Here is a 27,281-nt window from a genome sequence, read left to right on the forward strand (position 1 = left end):
CCGAGTTGGTCAGGTTGAGTGGTGATGAGTTTGCTATTTGGATGAATAAAGAAAGTCAAAAGTGTGAAAGATAAAAAACAAAAGGAGGAAGTGTGAAAAGTGAATGGGCCAAATTGAGGTGCATATGAAGACGTATGCTTTCTTCCAATTCATTAAATCGGGCTAATATGAATCAGGTGAATTGAGTTCTGCTTTTGGAAACTGGGTTAAGAAGGGGTGCACCGTTCCTGGAGGTACTGCAATACCAGGTCAATGCGTGGAGTGGACAGAGCAAGCTCTTTTTCCATCTCCCTGTTCTAAAAATCCATTTAATATATGGTCCCCAGATAGGGGACGTATCAGATATTAAACTGATAAGAACAGATACTACACTTGATCTTAGCCAAAAGGCCGAGAAGCGATAACCAGAATTGGTTTGGGCCTCGAGTGGCACCCTGGCCTATGCCGGACACATCTTAGGGAGAGAGAGCGAGAGGGAGACAAACCCACGCCTACACAAGACATTTTGTCACCCAAGCCAACCCTTGAAAAGGCTGCTTTGCAGAGCCAAAACAAGAAGAATGGTGCGTTTTGCAGCCGCCGCCCACTGCAATGAATCTGAATAACTCCTCCTTTAAGGCGCAAGCAACTCCCCTCCCCCTTGCAGTCTTTCCAATTCACGATACAAAAAGACGGACAGGACAGGTTGCCTGACTTTCCGTCACTGCCACCCTTTGCCATCCTTACCCGTAGAAAGCCCTTTCATCATCCCCAAACCCTAATCTTTTCCCTTTCCTTCCCAGCCCCCAAACCCTGCCCTCTGTACCTTTCTCACCACCCGCTTCCCTTCTCCTGTCATCCCCCTACCACCCGGGAAAAAAAGAGATTGCCCCCTCCTTCCACTAGCCCACCCTCCCACCCAAAGAACAACTTCTTCTGCGCAGCTTGTTTTCTAGGCAGCAGCGCTATTGTGATGTCATCGGGGGGCATTGTGACAAGCCGCCAGTGTTCCGTCTCTTCATGTTGTGCACAGTTCAAACGGAAAATACATCAACAGGCAGACTACAGAAAAGCTTACTATCAAAGGTTAGAGGGGGGCTTTCTCAGAGGGCTTTTTACAGTTTTTCTATTCCCAATTAGCCGTTTAAGTGTACTTATTGAAAGTAGTAATTCTTTCATAGGCCGCCCTTTCTTAGTATTTGACGTTCCTTATATTGCGGTATGAGGCTTCGCAGTAGGTTGCAAACATTCATCACCCATGACTGTCCCCAATTGAGCTCAGAAGCTCAATGTCTATCATGACCTCTCTTTTAGAATGTCCAAGAGCAAGCAAACTATTCCTCCAGGAGAGGGCGCCAACAGACTACTAAAGAGATCATCATTACTCAAAGAAAACCCCAAAAACCAATGCATGATAGGAATAAACAGGTAACTTTCTTTGGAGTGGAAGCGGAGAGATCGCACCAGATGCCAATTCTAGATGTTATCACACCTGTGGTCACTGCAGCAGCAGGTGAATCCACTTTGTCCAAAAGGGATCTATTCCATTCAATTGCAAATGATCTAGATAAGACAGAGAACTGCAGCACGGGGACATAGCCGAGTTGGTCAGGTTGAGTGGTGATGAGTTTGCTATTTGGATGAATAAAGAAAGTCAAAAGTGTGAAAGATAAAAAACAAAAGGAGGAAGTGTGAAAAGTGAATGGGCCAAATTGAGGTGCATATGAAGACGTATGCTTTCTTCCAATTCATTAAATCGGGCTAATATGAATCAGGTGAATTGAGTTCTGCTTTTGGAAACTGGGTTAAGAAGGGGTGCACCGTTCCTGGAGGTACTGCAATACCAGGTCAATGCGTGGAGTGGACAGAGCAAGCTCTTTTTCCATCTCCCTGTTCTAAAAATCCATTTAATATATGGTCCCCAGATAGGGGACGTATCAGATATTAAACTGATAAGAACAGATACTACACTTGATCTTAGCCAAAAGGCCGAGAAGCGATAACCAGAATTGGTTTGGGCCTCGAGTGGCACCCTGGCCTATGCCGGACACATCTTAGGGAGAGAGAGCGAGAGGGAGACAAACCCACGCCTACACAAGACATTTTGTCACCCAAGCCAACCCTTGAAAAGGCTGCTTTGCAGAGCCAAAACAAGAAGAATGGTGCGTTTTGCAGCCGCCGCCCACTGCAATGAATCTGAATAACTCCTCCTTTAGGGCGCAAGCAACTCCCCTCCCCCTTGCAGTCTTTCCAATTCACGATACAAAAAGACGGACAGGACAGGTTGCCTGACTTTCCGTCACTGCCACCCTTTGCCATCCTTACCCGTAGAAAGCCCTTTCATCATCCCCAAACCCTAATCTTTTCCCTTTCCTTCCCAGCCCCCAAACCCTGCCCTCTGTACCTTTCTCACCACCCGCTTCCCTTCTCCTGTCATCCCCCTACCACCCGGGAAAAAAAGAGATTGCCCCCTCCTTCCACTAGCCCACCCTCCCACCCAAAGAACAACTTCTTCTGCGCAGCTTGTTTTCTAGGCAGCAGCGCTATTGTGATGTCATCGGGGGGCATTGTGACAAGCCGCCAGTGTTCCGTCTCTTCATGTTGTGCACAGTTCAAACGGAAAATACATCAACAGGCAGACTACAGAAAAGCTTACTATCAAAGGTTAGAGGGGGGCTTTCTCAGAGGGCTTTTTACAGTTTTTCTATTCCCAATTAGCCGTTTAAGTGTACTTATTGAAAGTAGTAATTCTTTCATAGGCCGCCCTTTCTTAGTATTTGACGTTCCTTATATTGCGGTATGAGGCTTCGCAGTAGGTTGCAAACATTCATCACCCATGACTGTCCCCAATTGAGCTCAGAAGCTCAATGTCTATCATGACCTCTCTTTTAGAATGTCCAAGAGCAAGCAAACTATTCCTCCAGGAGAGGGCGCCAACAGACTACTAAAGAGATCATCATTACTCAAAGAAAACCCCAAAAACCAATGCATGATAGGAATAAACAGGTAACTTTCTTTGGAGTGGAAGCGGAGAGATCGCACCAGATGCCAATTCTAGATGTTATCACACCTGTGGTCACTGCAGCAGCAGGTGAATCCACTTTGTCCAAAAGGGATCTATTCCATTCAATTGCAAATGATCTAGATAAGACAGAGAACTGCAGCACGGGGACATAGCCGAGTTGGTCAGGTTGAGTGGTGATGAGTTTGCTATTTGGATGAATAAAGAAAGTCAAAAGTGTGAAAGATAAAAAACAAAAGGAGGAAGTGTGAAAAGTGAATGGGCCAAATTGAGGTGCATATGAAGACGTATGCTTTCTTCCAATTCATTAAATCGGGCTAATATGAATCAGGTGAATTGAGTTCTGCTTTTGGAAACTGGGTTAAGAAGGGGTGCACCGTTCCTGGAGGTACTGCAATACCAGGTCAATGCGTGGAGTGGACAGAGCAAGCTCTTTTTCCATCTCCCTGTTCTAAAAATCCATTTAATATATGGTCCCCAGATAGGGGACGTATCAGATATTAAACTGATAAGAACAGATTTTTGATTTAATGAAGCTTTCCAAAGCACCACAAAAAATGCATGACCGAAGTCACACCAAAAACAGTGCAAAGGCTAGGATTCGTGTGGACCCCACCGTGAGGAGAGGGTCCCCAAAAATCAACCCCGTCCCTCCGAGCCAGAAGGCCACAGCAAGGGTCAGGGATCTTCGGTGCTCCCCCAAGCCGAAGCCTGGTTGAGCCTTGTCGTTGCTCCCAGCGTCCACCCAGGCATCTTACCCAAGTGGAGTAGAGAGCTACTAGTTGTTGGTTTGGCAGCCGAAACTGCCCGGACCGTCAACCGGTGTTGGTTTCTCAGCCCAAGGCTAACCGGACCTCCAACCGGGTGTTGGTTTCTCAGCCGAAGCTGACCCAGACCTCCAACCGGGTGTTGGTTTCTCAGCCGAAGCTGACCCAGACCTCCAACCGGGTGTTAGTTTCTCAGCCCAAAGCTGACCAGACCTCCGACCGGGATTATAAAAATTTCCCTTCTTAGCCAGAAGGCCGGGATAGGGTAATATGCTCAAAAAGTATGAAAAGGCAAGGTACGGTGTGCTACAGAGCCCAAGGCTTGCCGGGGTCCCAAGCCAGCAAGCTCAGACTCACTCCAGGGTCGTCAGTCCTGGGGCACGTTGTACCATAGCCCCCCACCCTTACTCAGTCTAATAGCCTCGATCCTGGTAGGGCCATGTTTTCCTCTAGATGAATATACTATCCACCCAGAGTACTAGCAAGCGCAACCTTCCAGTGTGCATTGTATCATTGTACTAAGGTGGCCTGGAGCTTAAACCATCTCTTCGAACAACACTACACTTGATCTTAGCCAAAAGGCCGAGAAGCGATAACCAGAATTGGTTTGGGCCTCGAGTGGCACCCTGGCCTATGCCGGACACATCTTAGGGAGAGAGAGCGAGAGGGAGACAAACCCACGCCTACACAAGACATTTTGTCACCCAAGCCAACCCTTGAAAAGGCTGCTTTGCAGAGCCAAAACAAGAAGAATGGTGCGTTTTGCAGCCGCCGCCCACTGCAATGAATCTGAATAACTCCTCCTTTAGGGCGCAAGCAACTCCCCTCCCCCTTGCAGTCTTTCCAATTCACGATACAAAAAGACGGACAGGACAGGTTGCCTGACTTTCCGTCACTGCCACCCTTTGCCATCCTTACCCGTAGAAAGCCCTTTCATCATCCCCAAACCCTAATCTTTTCCCTTTCCTTCCCAGCCCCCAAACCCTGCCCTCTGTACCTTTCTCACCACCCGCTTCCCTTCTCCTGTCATCCCCCTACCACCCGGGAAAAAAAGAGATTGCCCCCTCCTTCCACTAGCCCACCCTCCCACCCAAAGAACAACTTCTTCTGCGCAGCTTGTTTTCTAGGCAGCAGCGCTATTGTGATGTCATCGGGGGGCATTGTGACAAGCCGCCAGTGTTCCGTCTCTTCATGTTGTGCACAGTTCAAACGGAAAATACATCAACAGGCAGACTACAGAAAAGCTTACTATCAAAGGTTAGAGGGGGGCTTTCTCAGAGGGCTTTTTACAGTTTTTCTATTCCCAATTAGCCGTTTAAGTGTACTTATTGAAAGTAGTAATTCTTTCATAGGCCGCCCTTTCTTAGTATTTGACGTTCCTTATATTGCGGTATGAGGCTTCGCAGTAGGTTGCAAACATTCATCACCCATGACTGTCCCCAATTGAGCTCAGAAGCTCAATGTCTATCATGACCTCTCTTTTAGAATGTCCAAGAGCAAGCAAACTATTCCTCCAGGAGAGGGCGCCAACAGACTACTAAAGAGATCATCATTACTCAAAGAAAACCCCAAAAACCAATGCATGATAGGAATAAACAGGTAACTTTCTTTGGAGTGGAAGCGGAGAGATCGCACCAGATGCCAATTCTAGATGTTATCACACCTGTGGTCACTGCAGCAGCAGGTGAATCCACTTTGTCCAAAAGGGATCTATTCCATTCAATTGCAAATGATCTAGATAAGACAGAGAACTGCAGCACGGGGACATAGCCGAGTTGGTCAGGTTGAGTGGTGATGAGTTTGCTATTTGGATGAATAAAGAAAGTCAAAAGTGTGAAAGATAAAAAACAAAAGGAGGAAGTGTGAAAAGTGAATGGGCCAAATTGAGGTGCATATGAAGACGTATGCTTTCTTCCAATTCATTAAATCGGGCTAATATGAATCAGGTGAATTGAGTTCTGCTTTTGGAAACTGGGTTAAGAAGGGGTGCACCGTTCCTGGAGGTACTGCAATACCAGGTCAATGCGTGGAGTGGACAGAGCAAGCTCTTTTTCCATCTCCCTGTTCTAAAAATCCATTTAATATATGGTCCCCAGATAGGGGACGTATCAGATATTAAACTGATAAGAACAGATACTACACTTGATCTTAGCCAAAAGGCCGAGAAGCGATAACCAGAATTGGTTTGGGCCTCGAGTGGCACCCTGGCCTATGCCGGACACATCTTAGGGAGAGAGAGCGAGAGGGAGACAAACCCACGCCTACACAAGACATTTTGTCACCCAAGCCAACCCTTGAAAAGGCTGCTTTGCAGAGCCAAAACAAGAAGAATGGTGCGTTTTGCAGCCGCCGCCCACTGCAATGAATCTGAATAACTCCTCCTTTAGGGCGCAAGCAACTCCCCTCCCCCTTGCAGTCTTTCCAATTCACGATACAAAAAGACGGACAGGACAGGTTGCCTGACTTTCCGTCACTGCCACCCTTTGCCATCCTTACCCGTAGAAAGCCCTTTCATCATCCCCAAACCCTAATCTTTTCCCTTTCCTTCCCAGCCCCCAAACCCTGCCCTCTGTACCTTTCTCACCACCCGCTTCCCTTCTCCTGTCATCCCCCTACCACCCGGGAAAAAAAGAGATTGCCCCCTCCTTCCACTAGCCCACCCTCCCACCCAAAGAACAACTTCTTCTGCGCAGCTTGTTTTCTAGGCAGCAGCGCTATTGTGATGTCATCGGGGGGCATTGTGACAAGCCGCCAGTGTTCCGTCTCTTCATGTTGTGCACAGTTCAAACGGAAAATACATCAACAGGCAGACTACAGAAAAGCTTACTATCAAAGGTTAGAGGGGGGCTTTCTCAGAGGGCTTTTTACAGTTTTTCTATTCCCAATTAGCCGTTTAAGTGTACTTATTGAAAGTAGTAATTCTTTCATAGGCCGCCCTTTCTTAGTATTTGACGTTCCTTATATTGCGGTATGAGGCTTCGCAGTAGGTTGCAAACATTCATCACCCATGACTGTCCCCAATTGAGCTCAGAAGCTCAATGTCTATCATGACCTCTCTTTTAGAATGTCCAAGAGCAAGCAAACTATTCCTCCAGGAGAGGGCGCCAACAGACTACTAAAGAGATCATCATTACTCAAAGAAAACCCCAAAAACCAATGCATGATAGGAATAAACAGGTAACTTTCTTTGGAGTGGAAGCGGAGAGATCGCACCAGATGCCAATTCTAGATGTTATCACACCTGTGGTCACTGCAGCAGCAGGTGAATCCACTTTGTCCAAAAGGGATCTATTCCATTCAATTGCAAATGATCTAGATAAGACAGAGAACTGCAGCACGGGGACATAGCCGAGTTGGTCAGGTTGAGTGGTGATGAGTTTGCTATTTGGATGAATAAAGAAAGTCAAAAGTGTGAAAGATAAAAAACAAAAGGAGGAAGTGTGAAAAGTGAATGGGCCAAATTGAGGTGCATATGAAGACGTATGCTTTCTTCCAATTCATTAAATCGGGCTAATATGAATCAGGTGAATTGAGTTCTGCTTTTGGAAACTGGGTTAAGAAGGGGTGCACCGTTCCTGGAGGTACTGCAATACCAGGTCAATGCGTGGAGTGGACAGAGCAAGCTCTTTTTCCATCTCCCTGTTCTAAAAATCCATTTAATATATGGTCCCCAGATAGGGGACGTATCAGATATTAAACTGATAAGAACAGATACTACACTTGATCTTAGCCAAAAGGCCGAGAAGCGATAACCAGAATTGGTTTGGGCCTCGAGTGGCACCCTGGCCTATGCCGGACACATCTTAGGGAGAGAGAGCGAGAGGGAGACAAACCCACGCCTACACAAGACATTTTGTCACCCAAGCCAACCCTTGAAAAGGCTGCTTTGCAGAGCCAAAACAAGAAGAATGGTGCGTTTTGCAGCCGCCGCCCACTGCAATGAATCTGAATAACTCCTCCTTTAGGGCGCAAGCAACTCCCCTCCCCCTTGCAGTCTTTCCAATTCACGATACAAAAAGACGGACAGGACAGGTTGCCTGACTTTCCGTCACTGCCACCCTTTGCCATCCTTACCCGTAGAAAGCCCTTTCATCATCCCCAAACCCTAATCTTTTCCCTTTCCTTCCCAGCCCCCAAACCCTGCCCTCTGTACCTTTCTCACCACCCGCTTCCCTTCTCCTGTCATCCCCCTACCACCCGGGAAAAAAAGAGATTGCCCCCTCCTTCCACTAGCCCACCCTCCCACCCAAAGAACAACTTCTTCTGCGCAGCTTGTTTTCTAGGCAGCAGCGCTATTGTGATGTCATCGGGGGGCATTGTGACAAGCCGCCAGTGTTCCGTCTCTTCATGTTGTGCACAGTTCAAACGGAAAATACATCAACAGGCAGACTACAGAAAAGCTTACTATCAAAGGTTAGAGGGGGGCTTTCTCAGAGGGCTTTTTACAGTTTTTCTATTCCCAATTAGCCGTTTAAGTGTACTTATTGAAAGTAGTAATTCTTTCATAGGCCGCCCTTTCTTAGTATTTGACGTTCCTTATATTGCGGTATGAGGCTTCGCAGTAGGTTGCAAACATTCATCACCCATGACTGTCCCCAATTGAGCTCAGAAGCTCAATGTCTATCATGACCTCTCTTTTAGAATGTCCAAGAGCAAGCAAACTATTCCTCCAGGAGAGGGCGCCAACAGACTACTAAAGAGATCATCATTACTCAAAGAAAACCCCAAAAACCAATGCATGATAGGAATAAACAGGTAACTTTCTTTGGAGTGGAAGCGGAGAGATCGCACCAGATGCCAATTCTAGATGTTATCACACCTGTGGTCACTGCAGCAGCAGGTGAATCCACTTTGTCCAAAAGGGATCTATTCCATTCAATTGCAAATGATCTAGATAAGACAGAGAACTGCAGCACGGGGACATAGCCGAGTTGGTCAGGTTGAGTGGTGATGAGTTTGCTATTTGGATGAATAAAGAAAGTCAAAAGTGTGAAAGATAAAAAACAAAAGGAGGAAGTGTGAAAAGTGAATGGGCCAAATTGAGGTGCATATGAAGACGTATGCTTTCTTCCAATTCATTAAATCGGGCTAATATGAATCAGGTGAATTGAGTTCTGCTTTTGGAAACTGGGTTAAGAAGGGGTGCACCGTTCCTGGAGGTACTGCAATACCAGGTCAATGCGTGGAGTGGACAGAGCAAGCTCTTTTTCCATCTCCCTGTTCTAAAAATCCATTTAATATATGGTCCCCAGATAGGGGACGTATCAGATATTAAACTGATAAGAACAGATACTACACTTGATCTTAGCCAAAAGGCCGAGAAGCGATAACCAGAATTGGTTTGGGCCTCGAGTGGCACCCTGGCCTATGCCGGACACATCTTAGGGAGAGAGAGCGAGAGGGAGACAAACCCACGCCTACACAAGACATTTTGTCACCCAAGCCAACCCTTGAAAAGGCTGCTTTGCAGAGCCAAAACAAGAAGAATGGTGCGTTTTGCAGCCGCCGCCCACTGCAATGAATCTGAATAACTCCTCCTTTAGGGCGCAAGCAACTCCCCTCCCCCTTGCAGTCTTTCCAATTCACGATACAAAAAGACGGACAGGACAGGTTGCCTGACTTTCCGTCACTGCCACCCTTTGCCATCCTTACCCGTAGAAAGCCCTTTCATCATCCCCAAACCCTAATCTTTTCCCTTTCCTTCCCAGCCCCCAAACCCTGCCCTCTGTACCTTTCTCACCACCCGCTTCCCTTCTCCTGTCATCCCCCTACCACCCGGGAAAAAAAGAGATTGCCCCCTCCTTCCACTAGCCCACCCTCCCACCCAAAGAACAACTTCTTCTGCGCAGCTTGTTTTCTAGGCAGCAGCGCTATTGTGATGTCATCGGGGGGCATTGTGACAAGCCGCCAGTGTTCCGTCTCTTCATGTTGTGCACAGTTCAAACGGAAAATACATCAACAGGCAGACTACAGAAAAGCTTACTATCAAAGGTTAGAGGGGGGCTTTCTCAGAGGGCTTTTTACAGTTTTTCTATTCCCAATTAGCCGTTTAAGTGTACTTATTGAAAGTAGTAATTCTTTCATAGGCCGCCCTTTCTTAGTATTTGACGTTCCTTATATTGCGGTATGAGGCTTCGCAGTAGGTTGCAAACATTCATCACCCATGACTGTCCCCAATTGAGCTCAGAAGCTCAATGTCTATCATGACCTCTCTTTTAGAATGTCCAAGAGCAAGCAAACTATTCCTCCAGGAGAGGGCGCCAACAGACTACTAAAGAGATCATCATTACTCAAAGAAAACCCCAAAAACCAATGCATGATAGGAATAAACAGGTAACTTTCTTTGGAGTGGAAGCGGAGAGATCGCACCAGATGCCAATTCTAGATGTTATCACACCTGTGGTCACTGCAGCAGCAGGTGAATCCACTTTGTCCAAAAGGGATCTATTCCATTCAATTGCAAATGATCTAGATAAGACAGAGAACTGCAGCACGGGGACATAGCCGAGTTGGTCAGGTTGAGTGGTGATGAGTTTGCTATTTGGATGAATAAAGAAAGTCAAAAGTGTGAAAGATAAAAAACAAAAGGAGGAAGTGTGAAAAGTGAATGGGCCAAATTGAGGTGCATATGAAGACGTATGCTTTCTTCCAATTCATTAAATCGGGCTAATATGAATCAGGTGAATTGAGTTCTGCTTTTGGAAACTGGGTTAAGAAGGGGTGCACCGTTCCTGGAGGTACTGCAATACCAGGTCAATGCGTGGAGTGGACAGAGCAAGCTCTTTTTCCATCTCCCTGTTCTAAAAATCCATTTAATATATGGTCCCCAGATAGGGGACGTATCAGATATTAAACTGATAAGAACAGATACTACACTTGATCTTAGCCAAAAGGCCGAGAAGCGATAACCAGAATTGGTTTGGGCCTCGAGTGGCACCCTGGCCTATGCCGGACACATCTTAGGGAGAGAGAGCGAGAGGGAGACAAACCCACGCCTACACAAGACATTTTGTCACCCAAGCCAACCCTTGAAAAGGCTGCTTTGCAGAGCCAAAACAAGAAGAATGGTGCGTTTTGCAGCCGCCGCCCACTGCAATGAATCTGAATAACTCCTCCTTTAGGGCGCAAGCAACTCCCCTCCCCCTTGCAGTCTTTCCAATTCACGATACAAAAAGACGGACAGGACAGGTTGCCTGACTTTCCGTCACTGCCACCCTTTGCCATCCTTACCCGTAGAAAGCCCTTTCATCATCCCCAAACCCTAATCTTTTCCCTTTCCTTCCCAGCCCCCAAACCCTGCCCTCTGTACCTTTCTCACCACCCGCTTCCCTTCTCCTGTCATCCCCCTACCACCCGGGAAAAAAAGAGATTGCCCCCTCCTTCCACTAGCCCACCCTCCCACCCAAAGAACAACTTCTTCTGCGCAGCTTGTTTTCTAGGCAGCAGCGCTATTGTGATGTCATCGGGGGGCATTGTGACAAGCCGCCAGTGTTCCGTCTCTTCATGTTGTGCACAGTTCAAACGGAAAATACATCAACAGGCAGACTACAGAAAAGCTTACTATCAAAGGTTAGAGGGGGGCTTTCTCAGAGGGCTTTTTACAGTTTTTCTATTCCCAATTAGCCGTTTAAGTGTACTTATTGAAAGTAGTAATTCTTTCATAGGCCGCCCTTTCTTAGTATTTGACGTTCCTTATATTGCGGTATGAGGCTTCGCAGTAGGTTGCAAACATTCATCACCCATGACTGTCCCCAATTGAGCTCAGAAGCTCAATGTCTATCATGACCTCTCTTTTAGAATGTCCAAGAGCAAGCAAACTATTCCTCCAGGAGAGGGCGCCAACAGACTACTAAAGAGATCATCATTACTCAAAGAAAACCCCAAAAACCAATGCATGATAGGAATAAACAGGTAACTTTCTTTGGAGTGGAAGCGGAGAGATCGCACCAGATGCCAATTCTAGATGTTATCACACCTGTGGTCACTGCAGCAGCAGGTGAATCCACTTTGTCCAAAAGGGATCTATTCCATTCAATTGCAAATGATCTAGATAAGACAGAGAACTGCAGCACGGGGACATAGCCGAGTTGGTCAGGTTGAGTGGTGATGAGTTTGCTATTTGGATGAATAAAGAAAGTCAAAAGTGTGAAAGATAAAAAACAAAAGGAGGAAGTGTGAAAAGTGAATGGGCCAAATTGAGGTGCATATGAAGACGTATGCTTTCTTCCAATTCATTAAATCGGGCTAATATGAATCAGGTGAATTGAGTTCTGCTTTTGGAAACTGGGTTAAGAAGGGGTGCACCGTTCCTGGAGGTACTGCAATACCAGGTCAATGCGTGGAGTGGACAGAGCAAGCTCTTTTTCCATCTCCCTGTTCTAAAAATCCATTTAATATATGGTCCCCAGATAGGGGACGTATCAGATATTAAACTGATAAGAACAGATACTACACTTGATCTTAGCCAAAAGGCCGAGAAGCGATAACCAGAATTGGTTTGGGCCTCGAGTGGCACCCTGGCCTATGCCGGACACATCTTAGGGAGAGAGAGCGAGAGGGAGACAAACCCACGCCTACACAAGACATTTTGTCACCCAAGCCAACCCTTGAAAAGGCTGCTTTGCAGAGCCAAAACAAGAAGAATGGTGCGTTTTGCAGCCGCCGCCCACTGCAATGAATCTGAATAACTCCTCCTTTAGGGCGCAAGCAACTCCCCTCCCCCTTGCAGTCTTTCCAATTCACGATACAAAAAGACGGACAGGACAGGTTGCCTGACTTTCCGTCACTGCCACCCTTTGCCATCCTTACCCGTAGAAAGCCCTTTCATCATCCCCAAACCCTAATCTTTTCCCTTTCCTTCCCAGCCCCCAAACCCTGCCCTCTGTACCTTTCTCACCACCCGCTTCCCTTCTCCTGTCATCCCCCTACCACCCGGGAAAAAAAGAGATTGCCCCCTCCTTCCACTAGCCCACCCTCCCACCCAAAGAACAACTTCTTCTGCGCAGCTTGTTTTCTAGGCAGCAGCGCTATTGTGATGTCATCGGGGGGCATTGTGACAAGCCGCCAGTGTTCCGTCTCTTCATGTTGTGCACAGTTCAAACGGAAAATACATCAACAGGCAGACTACAGAAAAGCTTACTATCAAAGGTTAGAGGGGGGCTTTCTCAGAGGGCTTTTTACAGTTTTTCTATTCCCAATTAGCCGTTTAAGTGTACTTATTGAAAGTAGTAATTCTTTCATAGGCCGCCCTTTCTTAGTATTTGACGTTCCTTATATTGCGGTATGAGGCTTCGCAGTAGGTTGCAAACATTCATCACCCATGACTGTCCCCAATTGAGCTCAGAAGCTCAATGTCTATCATGACCTCTCTTTTAGAATGTCCAAGAGCAAGCAAACTATTCCTCCAGGAGAGGGCGCCAACAGACTACTAAAGAGATCATCATTACTCAAAGAAAACCCCAAAAACCAATGCATGATAGGAATAAACAGGTAACTTTCTTTGGAGTGGAAGCGGAGAGATCGCACCAGATGCCAATTCTAGATGTTATCACACCTGTGGTCACTGCAGCAGCAGGTGAATCCACTTTGTCCAAAAGGGATCTATTCCATTCAATTGCAAATGATCTAGATAAGACAGAGAACTGCAGCACGGGGACATAGCCGAGTTGGTCAGGTTGAGTGGTGATGAGTTTGCTATTTGGATGAATAAAGAAAGTCAAAAGTGTGAAAGATAAAAAACAAAAGGAGGAAGTGTGAAAAGTGAATGGGCCAAATTGAGGTGCATATGAAGACGTATGCTTTCTTCCAATTCATTAAATCGGGCTAATATGAATCAGGTGAATTGAGTTCTGCTTTTGGAAACTGGGTTAAGAAGGGGTGCACCGTTCCTGGAGGTACTGCAATACCAGGTCAATGCGTGGAGTGGACAGAGCAAGCTCTTTTTCCATCTCCCTGTTCTAAAAATCCATTTAATATATGGTCCCCAGATAGGGGACGTATCAGATATTAAACTGATAAGAACAGATACTACACTTGATCTTAGCCAAAAGGCCGAGAAGCGATAACCAGAATTGGTTTGGGCCTCGAGTGGCACCCTGGCCTATGCCGGACACATCTTAGGGAGAGAGAGCGAGAGGGAGACAAACCCACGCCTACACAAGACATTTTGTCACCCAAGCCAACCCTTGAAAAGGCTGCTTTGCAGAGCCAAAACAAGAAGAATGGTGCGTTTTGCAGCCGCCGCCCACTGCAATGAATCTGAATAACTCCTCCTTTAGGGCGCAAGCAACTCCCCTCCCCCTTGCAGTCTTTCCAATTCACGATACAAAAAGACGGACAGGACAGGTTGCCTGACTTTCCGTCACTGCCACCCTTTGCCATCCTTACCCGTAGAAAGCCCTTTCATCATCCCCAAACCCTAATCTTTTCCCTTTCCTTCCCAGCCCCCAAACCCTGCCCTCTGTACCTTTCTCACCACCCGCTTCCCTTCTCCTGTCATCCCCCTACCACCCGGGAAAAAAAGAGATTGCCCCCTCCTTCCACTAGCCCACCCTCCCACCCAAAGAACAACTTCTTCTGCGCAGCTTGTTTTCTAGGCAGCAGCGCTATTGTGATGTCATCGGGGGGCATTGTGACAAGCCGCCAGTGTTCCGTCTCTTCATGTTGTGCACAGTTCAAACGGAAAATACATCAACAGGCAGACTACAGAAAAGCTTACTATCAAAGGTTAGAGGGGGGCTTTCTCAGAGGGCTTTTTACAGTTTTTCTATTCCCAATTAGCCGTTTAAGTGTACTTATTGAAAGTAGTAATTCTTTCATAGGCCGCCCTTTCTTAGTATTTGACGTTCCTTATATTGCGGTATGAGGCTTCGCAGTAGGTTGCAAACATTCATCACCCATGACTGTCCCCAATTGAGCTCAGAAGCTCAATGTCTATCATGACCTCTCTTTTAGAATGTCCAAGAGCAAGCAAACTATTCCTCCAGGAGAGGGCGCCAACAGACTACTAAAGAGATCATCATTACTCAAAGAAAACCCCAAAAACCAATGCATGATAGGAATAAACAGGTAACTTTCTTTGGAGTGGAAGCGGAGAGATCGCACCAGATGCCAATTCTAGATGTTATCACACCTGTGGTCACTGCAGCAGCAGGTGAATCCACTTTGTCCAAAAGGGATCTATTCCATTCAATTGCAAATGATCTAGATAAGACAGAGAACTGCAGCACGGGGACATAGCCGAGTTGGTCAGGTTGAGTGGTGATGAGTTTGCTATTTGGATGAATAAAGAAAGTCAAAAGTGTGAAAGATAAAAAACAAAAGGAGGAAGTGTGAAAAGTGAATGGGCCAAATTGAGGTGCATATGAAGACGTATGCTTTCTTCCAATTCATTAAATCGGGCTAATATGAATCAGGTGAATTGAGTTCTGCTTTTGGAAACTGGGTTAAGAAGGGGTGCACCGTTCCTGGAGGTACTGCAATACCAGGTCAATGCGTGGAGTGGACAGAGCAAGCTCTTTTTCCATCTCCCTGTTCTAAAAATCCATTTAATATATGGTCCCCAGATAGGGGACGTATCAGATATTAAACTGATAAGAACAGATACTACACTTGATCTTAGCCAAAAGGCCGAGAAGCGATAACCAGAATTGGTTTGGGCCTCGAGTGGCACCCTGGCCTATGCCGGACACATCTTAGGGAGAGAGAGCGAGAGGGAGACAAACCCACGCCTACACAAGACATTTTGTCACCCAAGCCAACCCTTGAAAAGGCTGCTTTGCAGAGCCAAAACAAGAAGAATGGTGCGTTTTGCAGCCGCCGCCCACTGCAATGAATCTGAATAACTCCTCCTTTAGGGCGCAAGCAACTCCCCTCCCCCTTGCAGTCTTTCCAATTCACGATACAAAAAGACGGACAGGACAGGTTGCCTGACTTTCCGTCACTGCCACCCTTTGCCATCCTTACCCGTAGAAAGCCCTTTCATCATCCCCAAACCCTAATCTTTTCCCTTTCCTTCCCAGCCCCCAAACCCTGCCCTCTGTACCTTTCTCACCACCCGCTTCCCTTCTCCTGTCATCCCCCTACCACCCGGGAAAAAAAGAGATTGCCCCCTCCTTCCACTAGCCCACCCTCCCACCCAAAGAACAACTTCTTCTGCGCAGCTTGTTTTCTAGGCAGCAGCGCTATTGTGATGTCATCGGGGGGCATTGTGACAAGCCGCCAGTGTTCCGTCTCTTCATGTTGTGCACAGTTCAAACGGAAAATACATCAACAGGCAGACTACAGAAAAGCTTACTATCAAAGGTTAGAGGGGGGCTTTCTCAGAGGGCTTTTTACAGTTTTTCTATTCCCAATTAGCCGTTTAAGTGTACTTATTGAAAGTAGTAATTCTTTCATAGGCCGCCCTTTCTTAGTATTTGACGTTCCTTATATTGCGGTATGAGGCTTCGCAGTAGGTTGCAAACATTCATCACCCATGACTGTCCCCAATTGAGCTCAGAAGCTCAATGTCTATCATGACCTCTCTTTTAGAATGTCCAAGAGCAAGCAAACTATTCCTCCAGGAGAGGGCGCCAACAGACTACTAAAGAGATCATCATTACTCAAAGAAAACCCCAAAAACCAATGCATGATAGGAATAAACAGGTAACTTTCTTTGGAGTGGAAGCGGAGAGATCGCACCAGATGCCAATTCTAGATGTTATCACACCTGTGGTCACTGCAGCAGCAGGTGAATCCACTTTGTCCAAAAGGGATCTATTCCATTCAATTGCAAATGATCTAGATAAGACAGAGAACTGCAGCACGGGGACATAGCCGAGTTGGTCAGGTTGAGTGGTGATGAGTTTGCTATTTGGATGAATAAAGAAAGTCAAAAGTGTGAAAGATAAAAAACAAAAGGAGGAAGTGTGAAAAGTGAATGGGCCAAATTGAGGTGCATATGAAGACGTATGCTTTCTTCCAATTCATTAAATCGGGCTAATATGAATCAGGTGAATTGAGTTCTGCTTTTGGAAACTGGGTTAAGAAGGGGTGCACCGTTCCTGGAGGTACTGCAATACCAGGTCAATGCGTGGAGTGGACAGAGCAAGCTCTTTTTCCATCTCCCTGTTCTAAAAATCCATTTAATATATGGTCCCCAGATAGGGGACGTATCAGATATTAAACTGATAAGAACAGATACTACACTTGATCTTAGCCAAAAGGCCGAGAAGCGATAACCAGAATTGGTTTGGGCCTCGAGTGGCACCCTGGCCTATGCCGGACACATCTTAGGGAGAGAGAGCGAGAGGGAGACAAACCCACGCCTACACAAGACATTTTGTCACCCAAGCCAACCCTTGAAAAGGCTGCTTTGCAGAGCCAAAACAAGAAGAATGGTGCGTTTTGCAGCCGCCGCCCACTGCAATGAATCTGAATAACTCCTCCTTTAGGGCGCAAGCAACTCCCCTCCCCCTTGCAGTCTTTCCAATTCACGATACAAAAAGACGGACAGGACAGGTTGCCTGACTTTCCGTCACTGCCACCCTTTGCCATCCTTACCCGTAGAAAGCCCTTTCATCATCCCCAAACCCTAATCTTTTCCCTTTCCTTCCCAGCCCCCAAACCCTGCCCTCTGTACCTTTCTCACCACCCGCTTCCCTTCTCCTGTCATCCCCCTACCACCCGGGAAAAAAAGAGATTGCCCCCTCCTTCCACTAGCCCACCCTCCCACCCAAAGAACAACTTCTTCTGCGCAGCTTGTTTTCTAGGCAGCAGCGCTATTGTGATGTCATCGGGGGGCATTGTGACAAGCCGCCAGTGTTCCGTCTCTTCATGTTGTGCACAGTTCAAACGGAAAATACATCAACAGGCAGACTACAGAAAAGCTTACTATCAAAGGTTAGAGGGGGGCTTTCTCAGAGGGCTTTTTACAGTTTTTCTATTCCCAATTAGCCGTTTAAGTGTACTTATTGAAAGTAGTAATTCTTTCATAGGCCGCCCTTTCTTAGTATTTGACGTTCCTTATATTGCGGTATGAGGCTTCGCAGTAGGTTGCAAACATTCATCACCCATGACTGTCCCCAATTGAGCTCAGAAGCTCAATGTCTATCATGACCTCTCTTTTAGAATGTCCAAGAGCAAGCAAACTATTCCTCCAGGAGAGGGCGCCAACAGACTACTAAAGAGATCATCATTACTCAAAGAAAACCCCAAAAACCAATGCATGATAGGAATAAACAGGTAACTTTCTTTGGAGTGGAAGCGGAGAGATCGCACCAGATGCCAATTCTAGATGTTATCACACCTGTGGTCACTGCAGCAGCAGGTGAATCCACTTTGTCCAAAAGGGATCTATTCCATTCAATTGCAAATGATCTAGATAAGACAGAGAACTGCAGCACGGGGACATAGCCGAGTTGGTCAGGTTGAGTGGTGATGAGTTTGCTATTTGGATGAATAAAGAAAGTCAAAAGTGTGAAAGATAAAAAACAAAAGGAGGAAGTGTGAAAAGTGAATGGGCCAAATTGAGGTGCATATGAAGACGTATGCTTTCTTCCAATTCATTAAATCGGGCTAATATGAATCAGGTGAATTGAGTTCTGCTTTTGGAAACTGGGTTAAGAAGGGGTGCACCGTTCCTGGAGGTACTGCAATACCAGGTCAATGCGTGGAGTGGACAGAGCAAGCTCTTTTTCCATCTCCCTGTTCTAAAAATCCATTTAATATATGGTCCCCAGATAGGGGACGTATCAGATATTAAACTGATAAGAACAGATACTACACTTGATCTTAGCCAAAAGGCCGAGAAGCGATAACCAGAATTGGTTTGGGCCTCGAGTGGCACCCTGGCCTATGCCGGACACATCTTAGGGAGAGAGAGCGAGAGGGAGACAAACCCACGCCTACACAAGACATTTTGTCACCCAAGCCAACCCTTGAAAAGGCTGCTTTGCAGAGCCAAAACAAGAAGAATGGTGCGTTTTGCAGCCGCCGCCCACTGCAATGAATCTGAATAACTCCTCCTTTAGGGCGCAAGCAACTCCCCTCCCCCTTGCAGTCTTTCCAATTCACGATACAAAAAGACGGACAGGACAGGTTGCCTGACTTTCCGTCACTGCCACCCTTTGCCATCCTTACCCGTAGAAAGCCCTTTCATCATCCCCAAACCCTAATCTTTTCCCTTTCCTTCCCAGCCCCCAAACCCTGCCCTCTGTACCTTTCTCACCACCCGCTTCCCTTCTCCTGTCATCCCCCTACCACCCGGGAAAAAAAGAGATTGCCCCCTCCTTCCACTAGCCCACCCTCCCACCCAAAGAACAACTTCTTCTGCGCAGCTTGTTTTCTAGGCAGCAGCGCTATTGTGATGTCATCGGGGGGCATTGTGACAAGCCGCCAGTGTTCCGTCTCTTCATGTTGTGCACAGTTCAAACGGAAAATACATCAACAGGCAGACTACAGAAAAGCTTACTATCAAAGGTTAGAGGGGGGCTTTCTCAGAGGGCTTTTTACAGTTTTTCTATTCCCAATTAGCCGTTTAAGTGTACTTATTGAAAGTAGTAATTCTTTCATAGGCCGCCCTTTCTTAGTATTTGACGTTCCTTATATTGCGGTATGAGGCTTCGCAGTAGGTTGCAAACATTCATCACCCATGACTGTCCCCAATTGAGCTCAGAAGCTCAATGTCTATCATGACCTCTCTTTTAGAATGTCCAAGAGCAAGCAAACTATTCCTCCAGGAGAGGGCGCCAACAGACTACTAAAGAGATCATCATTACTCAAAGAAAACCCCAAAAACCAATGCATGATAGGAATAAACAGGTAACTTTCTTTGGAGTGGAAGCGGAGAGATCGCACCAGATGCCAATTCTAGATGTTATCACACCTGTGGTCACTGCAGCAGCAGGTGAATCCACTTTGTCCAAAAGGGATCTATTCCATTCAATTGCAAATGATCTAGATAAGACAGAGAACTGCAGCACGGGGACATAGCCGAGTTGGTCAGGTTGAGTGGTGATGAGTTTGCTATTTGGATGAATAAAGAAAGTCAAAAGTGTGAAAGATAAAAAACAAAAGGAGGAAGTGTGAAAAGTGAATGGGCCAAATTGAGGTGCATATGAAGACGTATGCTTTCTTCCAATTCATTAAATCGGGCTAATATGAATCAGGTGAATTGAGTTCTGCTTTTGGAAACTGGGTTAAGAAGGGGTGCACCGTTCCTGGAGGTACTGCAATACCAGGTCAATGCGTGGAGTGGACAGAGCAAGCTCTTTTTCCATCTCCCTGTTCTAAAAATCCATTTAATATATGGTCCCCAGATAGGGGACGTATCAGATATTAAACTGATAAGAACAGATACTACACTTGATCTTAGCCAAAAGGCCGAGAAGCGATAACCAGAATTGGTTTGGGCCTCGAGTGGCACCCTGGCCTATGCCGGACACATCTTAGGGAGAGAGAGCGAGAGGGAGACAAACCCACGCCTACACAAGACATTTTGTCACCCAAGCCAACCCTTGAAAAGGCTGCTTTGCAGAGCCAAAACAAGAAGAATGGTGCGTTTTGCAGCCGCCGCCCACTGCAATGAATCAGAATAACTCCTCCTTTAGGGCGCAAGCAACTCCCCTCCCCCTTGCAGTCTTTCCAATTCACGATACAAAAAGACGGACAGGACAGGTTGCCTGACTTTCCGTCACTGCCACCCTTTGCCATCCTTACCCGTAGAAAGCCCTTTCATCATCCCCAAACCCTAATCTTTTCCCTTTCCTTCCCAGCCCCCAAACCCTGCCCTCTGTACCTTTCTCACCACCCGCTTCCCTTCTCCTGTCATCCCCCTACCACCCGGGAAAAAAAGAGATTGCCCCCTCCTTCCACTAGCCCACCCTCCCACCCAAAGAACAACTTCTTCTGGGCAGCTTGTTTTCTAGGCAGCAGCGCTATTGTGATGTCATCGGGGGGCATTGTGACAAGCCGCCAGTGTTCCGTCTCTTCATGTTGTGCACAGTTCAAACGGAAAATACATCAACAGGCAGACTACAGAAAAGCTTACTATCAAAGGTTAGAGGGGGGCTTTCTCAGAGGGCTTTTTACAGTTTTTCTATTCCCAATTAGCCGTTTAAGTGTACTTATTGAAAGTAGTAATTCTTTCATAGGCCGCCCTTTCTTAGTATTTGACGTTCCTTATATTGCGGTATGAGGCTTCGCAGTAGGTTGCAAACATTCATCACCCATGACTGTCCCCAATTGAGCTCAGAAGCTCAATGTCTATCATGACCTCTCTTTTAGAATGTCCAAGAGCAAGCAAACTATTCCTCCAGGAGAGGGCGCCAACAGACTACTAAAGAGATCATCATTACTCAAAGAAAACCCCAAAAACCAATGCATGATAGGAATAAACAGGTAACTTTCTTTGGAGTGGAAGCGGAGAGATCGCACCAGATGCCAATTCTAGATGTTATCACACCTGTGGTCACTGCAGCAGCAGGTGAATCCACTTTGTCCAAAAGGGATCTATTCCATTCAATTGCAAATGATCTAGATAAGACAGAGAACTGCAGCACGGGGACATAGCCGAGTTGGTCAGGTTGAGTGGTGATGAGTTTGCTATTTGGATGAATAAAGAAAGTCAAAAGTGTGAAAGATAAAAAACAAAAGGAGGAAGTGTGAAAAGTGAATGGGCCAAATTGAGGTGCATATGAAGACGTATGCTTTCTTCCAATTCATTAAATCGGGCTAATATGAATCAGGTGAATTGAGTTCTGCTTTTGGAAACTGGGTTAAGAAGGGGTGCACCGTTCCTGGAGGTACTGCAATACCAGGTCAATGCGTGGAGTGGACAGAGCAAGCTCTTTTTCCATCTCCCTGTTCTAAAAATCCATTTAATATATGGTCCCCAGATAGGGGACGTATCAGATATTAAACTGATAAGAACAGATTTGATTTAATGAAGCTTTCCAAAGCACCGCAAAAAATGCATGACCGAAGTCACACCAAAAACAGTGCAAAGGCTAGGATTCGTGTGGACCCCTCCGTGAGGAGAGGGTCCCCAAAAATCAACCCCGTCCCTCCGAGCCAGAAGGCCACAGCAAGGGTCAGGGATCTTCGGTGCTCCCCCAAGCCGAAGCCTGGTTGAGCCTTGTCGTTGCTCCCAGCGTCCACCCAGGCATCTTACCCAAGTGGAGTAGAGAGCTACTAGTTGTTGGTTTCGCAGCCGAAACTGCCCGGACCGTCAACCGGTGTTGGTTTCTCAGCCCAAGGCTAACCGGACCTCCAACCGGGTGTTGGTTTCTCAGCCGAAGCTGACCCGGACCTCCAACCGGGTGTTGGTTTCTCAGCCGAAGCTGACCCAGACCTCCAACCGGGTGTTGGTTTCTCAGCCGAAGCTGACCCGGACCTCCAACCGGGTGTTGGTTTCTCAGCCCAAAGCTGAACGGACCTCCGACCATGATTATAAAAATTTCCCTTCCTAGCCAGAAGGCCGGGATAGAGCAATATGCTCAGAAAGTATGAAAGGGCAAGGTACGGTGTGCTACAGAGCCCAAGGCTCGCCGGGGTCCCAAGCCAGCAAGCTCAGACTCACTCCAGGGTCGTCAGTCCTGGGGCACATTGCACCATAGCCCCCACACTTACTCAGTCTAATAGCCTCGATCCTGGTAGGGCCATGTTTTCCTCTAGATGAATATACTATACATCAAGAGTACTAGCAAGCGCAACCTTCCAGTGTGCATTGCATCTGCCGAGCCTCACAGATACTACACTTGATCTTAGCCAAAAGGCCGAGAAGCGATAACCAGAATTGGTTTGGGCCTCGAGTGGCACCCTGGCCTATGCCGGACACATCTTAGGGAGAGAGAGCGAGAGGGAGACAAACCCACGCCTACACAAGACATTTTGTCACCCAAGCCAACCCTTGAAAAGGCTGCTTTGCAGAGCCAAAACAAGAAGAATGGTGCGTTTTGCAGCCGCCGCCCACTGCAATGAATCTGAATAACTCCTCCTTTAGGGCGCAAGCAACTCCCCTCCCCCTTGCAGTCTTTCCAATTCACGATACAAAAAGACGGACAGGACAGGTTGCCTGACTTTCCGTCACTGCCACCCTTTGCCATCCTTACCCGTAGAAAGCCCTTTCATCATCCCCAAACCCTAATCTTTTCCCTTTCCTTCCCAGCCCCCAAACCCTGCCCTCTGTACCTTTCTCACCACCCGCTTCCCTTCTCCTGTCATCCCCCTACCACCCGGGAAAAAAAGAGATTGCCCCCTCCTTCCACTAGCCCACCCTCCCACCCAAAGAACAACTTCTTCTGCGCAGCTTGTTTTCTAGGCAGCAGCGCTATTGTGATGTCATCGGGGGGCATTGTGACAAGCCGCCAGTGTTCCGTCTCTTCATGTTGTGCACAGTTCAAACGGAAAATACATCAACAGGCAGACTACAGAAAAGCTTACTATCAAAGGTTAGAGGGGGGCTTTCTCAGAGGGCTTTTTACAGTTTTTCTATTCCCAATTAGCCGTTTAAGTGTACTTATTGAAAGTAGTAATTCTTTCATAGGCCGCCCTTTCTTAGTATTTGACGTTCCTTATATTGCGGTATGAGGCTTCGCAGTAGGTTGCAAACATTCATCACCCATGACTGTCCCCAATTGAGCTCAGAAGCTCAATGTCTATCATGACCTCTCTTTTAGAATGTCCAAGAGCAAGCAAACTATTCCTCCAGGAGAGGGCGCCAACAGACTACTAAAGAGATCATCATTACTCAAAGAAAACCCCAAAAACCAATGCATGATAGGAATAAACAGGTAACTTTCTTTGGAGTGGAAGCGGAGAGATCGCACCAGATGCCAATTCTAGATGTTATCACACCTGTGGTCACTGCAGCAGCAGGTGAATCCACTTTGTCCAAAAGGGATCTATTCCATTCAATTGCAAATGATCTAGATAAGACAGAGAACTGCAGCACGGGGACATAGCCGAGTTGGTCAGGTTGAGTGGTGATGAGTTTGCTATTTGGATGAATAAAGAAAGTCAAAAGTGTGAAAGATAAAAAACAAAAGGAGGAAGTGTGAAAAGTGAATGGGCCAAATTGAGGTGCATATGAAGACGTATGCTTTCTTCCAATTCATTAAATCGGGCTAATATGAATCAGGTGAATTGAGTTCTGCTTTTGGAAACTGGGTTAAGAAGGGGTGCACCGTTCCTGGAGGTACTGCAATACCAGGTCAATGCGTGGAGTGGACAGAGCAAGCTCTTTTTCCATCTCCCTGTTCTAAAAATCCATTTAATATATGGTCCCCAGATAGGGGACGTATCAGATATTAAACTGATAAGAACAGATACTACACTTGATCTTAGCCAAAAGGCCGAGAAGCGATAACCAGAATTGGTTTGGGCCTCGAGTGGCACCCTGGCCTATGCCGGACACATCTTAGGGAGAGAGAGCGAGAGGGAGACAAACCCACGCCTACACAAGACATTTTGTCACCCAAGCCAACCCTTGAAAAGGCTGCTTTGCAGAGCCAAAACAAGAAGAATGGTGCGTTTTGCAGCCGCCGCCCACTGCAATGAATCTGAATAACTCCTCCTTTAGGGCGCAAGCAACTCCCCTCCCCCTTGCAGTCTTTCCAATTCACGATACAAAAAGACGGACAGGACAGGTTGCCTGACTTTCCGTCACTGCCACCCTTTGCCATCCTTACCCGTAGAAAGCCCTTTCATCATCCCCAAACCCTAATCTTTTCCCTTTCCTTCCCAGCCCCCAAACCCTGCCCTCTGTACCTTTCTCACCACCCGCTTCCCTTCTCCTGTCATCCCCCTACCACCCGGGAAAAAAAGAGATTGCCCCATCCTTCCACTAGCCCACCCTCCCACCCAAAGAACAACTTCTTCTGCGCAGCTTGTTTTCTAGGCAGCAGCGCTATTGTGATGTCATCGGGGGGCATTGTGACAAGCCGCCAGTGTTCCGTCTCTTCATGTTGTGCACAGTTCAAACGGAAAATACATCAACAGGCAGACTACAGAAAAGCTTACTATCAAAGGTTAGAGGGGGGCTTTCTCAGAGGGCTTTTTACAGTTTTTCTATTCCCAATTAGCCGTTTAAGTGTACTTATTGAAAGTAGTAATTCTTTCATAGGCCGCCCTTTCTTAGTATTTGACGTTCCTTATATTGCGGTATGAGGCTTCGCAGTAGGTTGCAAACATTCATCACCCATGACTGTCCCCAATTGAGCTCAGAAGCTCAATGTCTATCATGACCTCTCTTTTAGAATGTCCAAGAGCAAGCAAACTATTCCTCCAGGAGAGGGCGCCAACAGACTACTAAAGAGATCATCATTACTCAAAGAAAACCCCAAAAACCAATGCATGATAGGAATAAACAGGTAACTTTCTTTGGAGTGGAAGCGGAGAGATCGCACCAGATGCCAATTCTAGATGTTATCACACCTGTGGTCACTGCAGCAGCAGGTGAATCCACTTTGTCCAAAAGGGATCTATTCCATTCAATTGCAAATGATCTAGATAAGACAGAGAACTGCAGCACGGGGACATAGCCGAGTTGGTCAGGTTGAGTGGTGATGAGTTTGCTATTTGGATGAATAAAGAAAGTCAAAAGTGTGAAAGATAAAAAACAAAAGGAGGAAGTGTGAAAAGTGAATGGGCCAAATTGAGGTGCATATGAAGACGTATGCTTTCTTCCAATTCATTAAATCGGGCTAATATGAATCAGGTGAATTGAGTTCTGCTTTTGGAAACTGGGTTAAGAAGGGGTGCACCGTTCCTGGAGGTACTGCAATACCAGGTCAATGCGTGGAGTGGACAGAGCAAGCTCTTTTTCCATCTCCCTGTTCTAAAAATCCATTTAATATATGGTCCCCAGATAGGGGACGTATCAGATATTAAACTGATAAGAACAGATACTACACTTGATCTTAGCCAAAAGGCCGAGAAGCGATAACCAGAATTGGTTTGGGCCTCGAGTGGCACCCTGGCCTATGCCGGACACATCTTAGGGAGAGAGAGCGAGAGGGAGACAAACCCACGCCTACACAAGACATTTTGTCACCCAAGCCAACCCTTGAAAAGGCTGCTTTGCAGAGCCAAAACAAGAAGAATGGTGCGTTTTGCAGCCGCCGCCCACTGCAATGAATCTGAATAACTCCTCCTTTAGGGCGCAAGCAACTCCCCTCCCCCTTGCAGTCTTTCCAATTCACGATACAAAAAGACGGACAGGACAGGTTGCCTGACTTTCCGTCACTGCCACCCTTTGCCATCCTTACCCGTAGAAAGCCCTTTCATCATCCCCAAACCCTAATCTTTTCCCTTTCCTTCCCAGCCCCCAAACCCTGCCCTCTGTACCTTTCTCACCACCCGCTTCCCTTCTCCTGTCATCCCCCTACCACCCGGGAAAAAAAGAGATTGCCCCCTCCTTCCACTAGCCCACCCTCCCACCCAAAGAACAACTTCTTCTGCGCAGCTTGTTTTCTAGGCAGCAGCGCTATTGTGATGTCATCGGGGGGCATTGTGACAAGCCGCCAGTGTTCCGTCTCTTCATGTTGTGCACAGTTCAAACGGAAAATACATCAACAGGCAGACTACAGAAAAGCTTACTATCAAAGGTTAGAGGGGGGCTTTCTCAGAGGGCTTTTTACAGTTTTTCTATTCCCAATTAGCCGTTTAAGTGTACTTATTGAAAGTAGTAATTCTTTCATAGGCCGCCCTTTCTTAGTATTTGACGTTCCTTATATTGCGGTATGAGGCTTCGCAGTAGGTTGCAAACATTCATCACCCATGACTGTCCCCAATTGAGCTCAGAAGCTCAATGTCTATCATGACCTCTCTTTTAGAATGTCCAAGAGCAAGCAAACTATTCCTCCAGGAGAGGGCGCCAACAGACTACTAAAGAGATCATCATTACTCAAAGAAAACCCCAAAAACCAATGCATGATAGGAATAAACAGGTAACTTTCTTTGGAGTGGAAGCGGAGAGATCGCACCAGATGCCAATTCTAGATGTTATCACACCTGTGGTCACTGCAGCAGCAGGTGAATCCACTTTGTCCAAAAGGGATCTATTCCATTCAATTGCAAATGATCTAGATAAGACAGAGAACTGCAGCACGGGGACATAGCCGAGTTGGTCAGGTTGAGTGGTGATGAGTTTGCTATTTGGATGAATAAAGAAAGTCAAAAGTGTGAAAGATAAAAAACAAAAGGAGGAAGTGTGAAAAGTGAATGGGCCAAATTGAGGTGCATATGAAGACGTATGCTTTCTTCCAATTCATTAAATCGGGCTAATATGAATCAGGTGAATTGAGTTCTGCTTTTGGAAACTGGGTTAAGAAGGGGTGCACCGTTCCTGGAGGTACTGCAATACCAGGTCAATGCGTGGAGTGGACAGAGCAAGCTCTTTTTCCATCTCCCTGTTCTAAAAATCCATTTAATATATGGTCCCCAGATAGGGGACGTATCAGATATTAAACTGATAAGAACAGATTTTTGATTTAATGAAGCTTTCCAAAGCACCGCAAAAAATGCATGACCGA

The 27,281-nt window shown here is 46.7% G+C and overlaps 17 non-coding genes and 1 pseudogene across 17 annotated transcripts; all 18 read right to left on the reverse strand.

Moving 5' to 3' along the window:
- Window positions 1-211: 211 nt before the first annotated feature.
- Window positions 212-402, reverse strand: LOC142269941 (U2 spliceosomal RNA). The gene has a single exon (XR_012735322.1). It is a non-coding gene; the product is annotated as a U2 spliceosomal RNA (small nuclear RNA).
- Window positions 403-1,789: 1,387 nt separating this feature from the next.
- Window positions 1,790-1,980, reverse strand: LOC142269942 (U2 spliceosomal RNA). The gene has a single exon (XR_012735323.1). It is a non-coding gene; the product is annotated as a U2 spliceosomal RNA (small nuclear RNA).
- A 1,387-nt stretch (window positions 1,981-3,367) lies between these two features.
- Window positions 3,368-3,560, reverse strand: LOC142269903 (U2 spliceosomal RNA). The gene has a single exon (XR_012735289.1). It is a non-coding gene; the product is annotated as a U2 spliceosomal RNA (small nuclear RNA).
- A 2,189-nt stretch (window positions 3,561-5,749) lies between these two features.
- On the reverse strand, window positions 5,750-5,940 carry LOC142269944 (U2 spliceosomal RNA). The gene has a single exon (XR_012735324.1). It is a non-coding gene; the product is annotated as a U2 spliceosomal RNA (small nuclear RNA).
- Window positions 5,941-7,327: 1,387 nt separating this feature from the next.
- LOC142269945 (U2 spliceosomal RNA) lies at window positions 7,328-7,518 on the reverse strand. Its single transcript, XR_012735325.1, has one exon. It is a non-coding gene; the product is annotated as a U2 spliceosomal RNA (small nuclear RNA).
- A 1,387-nt stretch (window positions 7,519-8,905) lies between these two features.
- On the reverse strand, window positions 8,906-9,096 carry LOC142269947 (U2 spliceosomal RNA). The gene has a single exon (XR_012735327.1). It is a non-coding gene; the product is annotated as a U2 spliceosomal RNA (small nuclear RNA).
- A 1,387-nt stretch (window positions 9,097-10,483) lies between these two features.
- LOC142269948 (U2 spliceosomal RNA) lies at window positions 10,484-10,674 on the reverse strand. The gene has a single exon (XR_012735328.1). It is a non-coding gene; the product is annotated as a U2 spliceosomal RNA (small nuclear RNA).
- A 1,387-nt stretch (window positions 10,675-12,061) lies between these two features.
- Window positions 12,062-12,252, reverse strand: LOC142269950 (U2 spliceosomal RNA). The gene has a single exon (XR_012735329.1). It is a non-coding gene; the product is annotated as a U2 spliceosomal RNA (small nuclear RNA).
- A 1,387-nt stretch (window positions 12,253-13,639) lies between these two features.
- On the reverse strand, window positions 13,640-13,830 carry LOC142269951 (U2 spliceosomal RNA). The gene has a single exon (XR_012735330.1). It is a non-coding gene; the product is annotated as a U2 spliceosomal RNA (small nuclear RNA).
- A 1,387-nt stretch (window positions 13,831-15,217) lies between these two features.
- Window positions 15,218-15,408, reverse strand: LOC142269952 (U2 spliceosomal RNA). The gene has a single exon (XR_012735331.1). It is a non-coding gene; the product is annotated as a U2 spliceosomal RNA (small nuclear RNA).
- A 1,387-nt stretch (window positions 15,409-16,795) lies between these two features.
- LOC142269953 (U2 spliceosomal RNA) lies at window positions 16,796-16,986 on the reverse strand. Its single transcript, XR_012735332.1, has one exon. It is a non-coding gene; the product is annotated as a U2 spliceosomal RNA (small nuclear RNA).
- Window positions 16,987-18,373: 1,387 nt separating this feature from the next.
- On the reverse strand, window positions 18,374-18,564 carry LOC142269954 (U2 spliceosomal RNA). The gene has a single exon (XR_012735333.1). It is a non-coding gene; the product is annotated as a U2 spliceosomal RNA (small nuclear RNA).
- A 1,387-nt stretch (window positions 18,565-19,951) lies between these two features.
- LOC142269956 (U2 spliceosomal RNA) lies at window positions 19,952-20,142 on the reverse strand. Its single transcript, XR_012735334.1, has one exon. It is a non-coding gene; the product is annotated as a U2 spliceosomal RNA (small nuclear RNA).
- Window positions 20,143-21,529: 1,387 nt separating this feature from the next.
- On the reverse strand, window positions 21,530-21,724 carry LOC142269905 (U2 spliceosomal RNA). Its single transcript, XR_012735291.1, has one exon. It is a non-coding gene; the product is annotated as a U2 spliceosomal RNA (small nuclear RNA).
- A 684-nt stretch (window positions 21,725-22,408) lies between these two features.
- Window positions 22,409-22,535, reverse strand: LOC142269909 (U2 spliceosomal RNA; annotated as a pseudogene).
- A 1,387-nt stretch (window positions 22,536-23,922) lies between these two features.
- Window positions 23,923-24,113, reverse strand: LOC142269957 (U2 spliceosomal RNA). The gene has a single exon (XR_012735335.1). It is a non-coding gene; the product is annotated as a U2 spliceosomal RNA (small nuclear RNA).
- A 1,387-nt stretch (window positions 24,114-25,500) lies between these two features.
- Window positions 25,501-25,691, reverse strand: LOC142269958 (U2 spliceosomal RNA). Its single transcript, XR_012735336.1, has one exon. It is a non-coding gene; the product is annotated as a U2 spliceosomal RNA (small nuclear RNA).
- A 1,387-nt stretch (window positions 25,692-27,078) lies between these two features.
- Window positions 27,079-27,271, reverse strand: LOC142269904 (U2 spliceosomal RNA). Its single transcript, XR_012735290.1, has one exon. It is a non-coding gene; the product is annotated as a U2 spliceosomal RNA (small nuclear RNA).
- Window positions 27,272-27,281: the final 10 nt, after the last annotated feature.

The sequence above is a fragment of the Anomaloglossus baeobatrachus genome, unplaced genomic scaffold (assembly GCF_048569485.1).
Source record: "Anomaloglossus baeobatrachus isolate aAnoBae1 unplaced genomic scaffold, aAnoBae1.hap1 Scaffold_3246, whole genome shotgun sequence".
In the NCBI taxonomy this organism is placed as follows: domain Eukaryota; kingdom Metazoa; phylum Chordata; class Amphibia; order Anura; family Aromobatidae; genus Anomaloglossus; species Anomaloglossus baeobatrachus.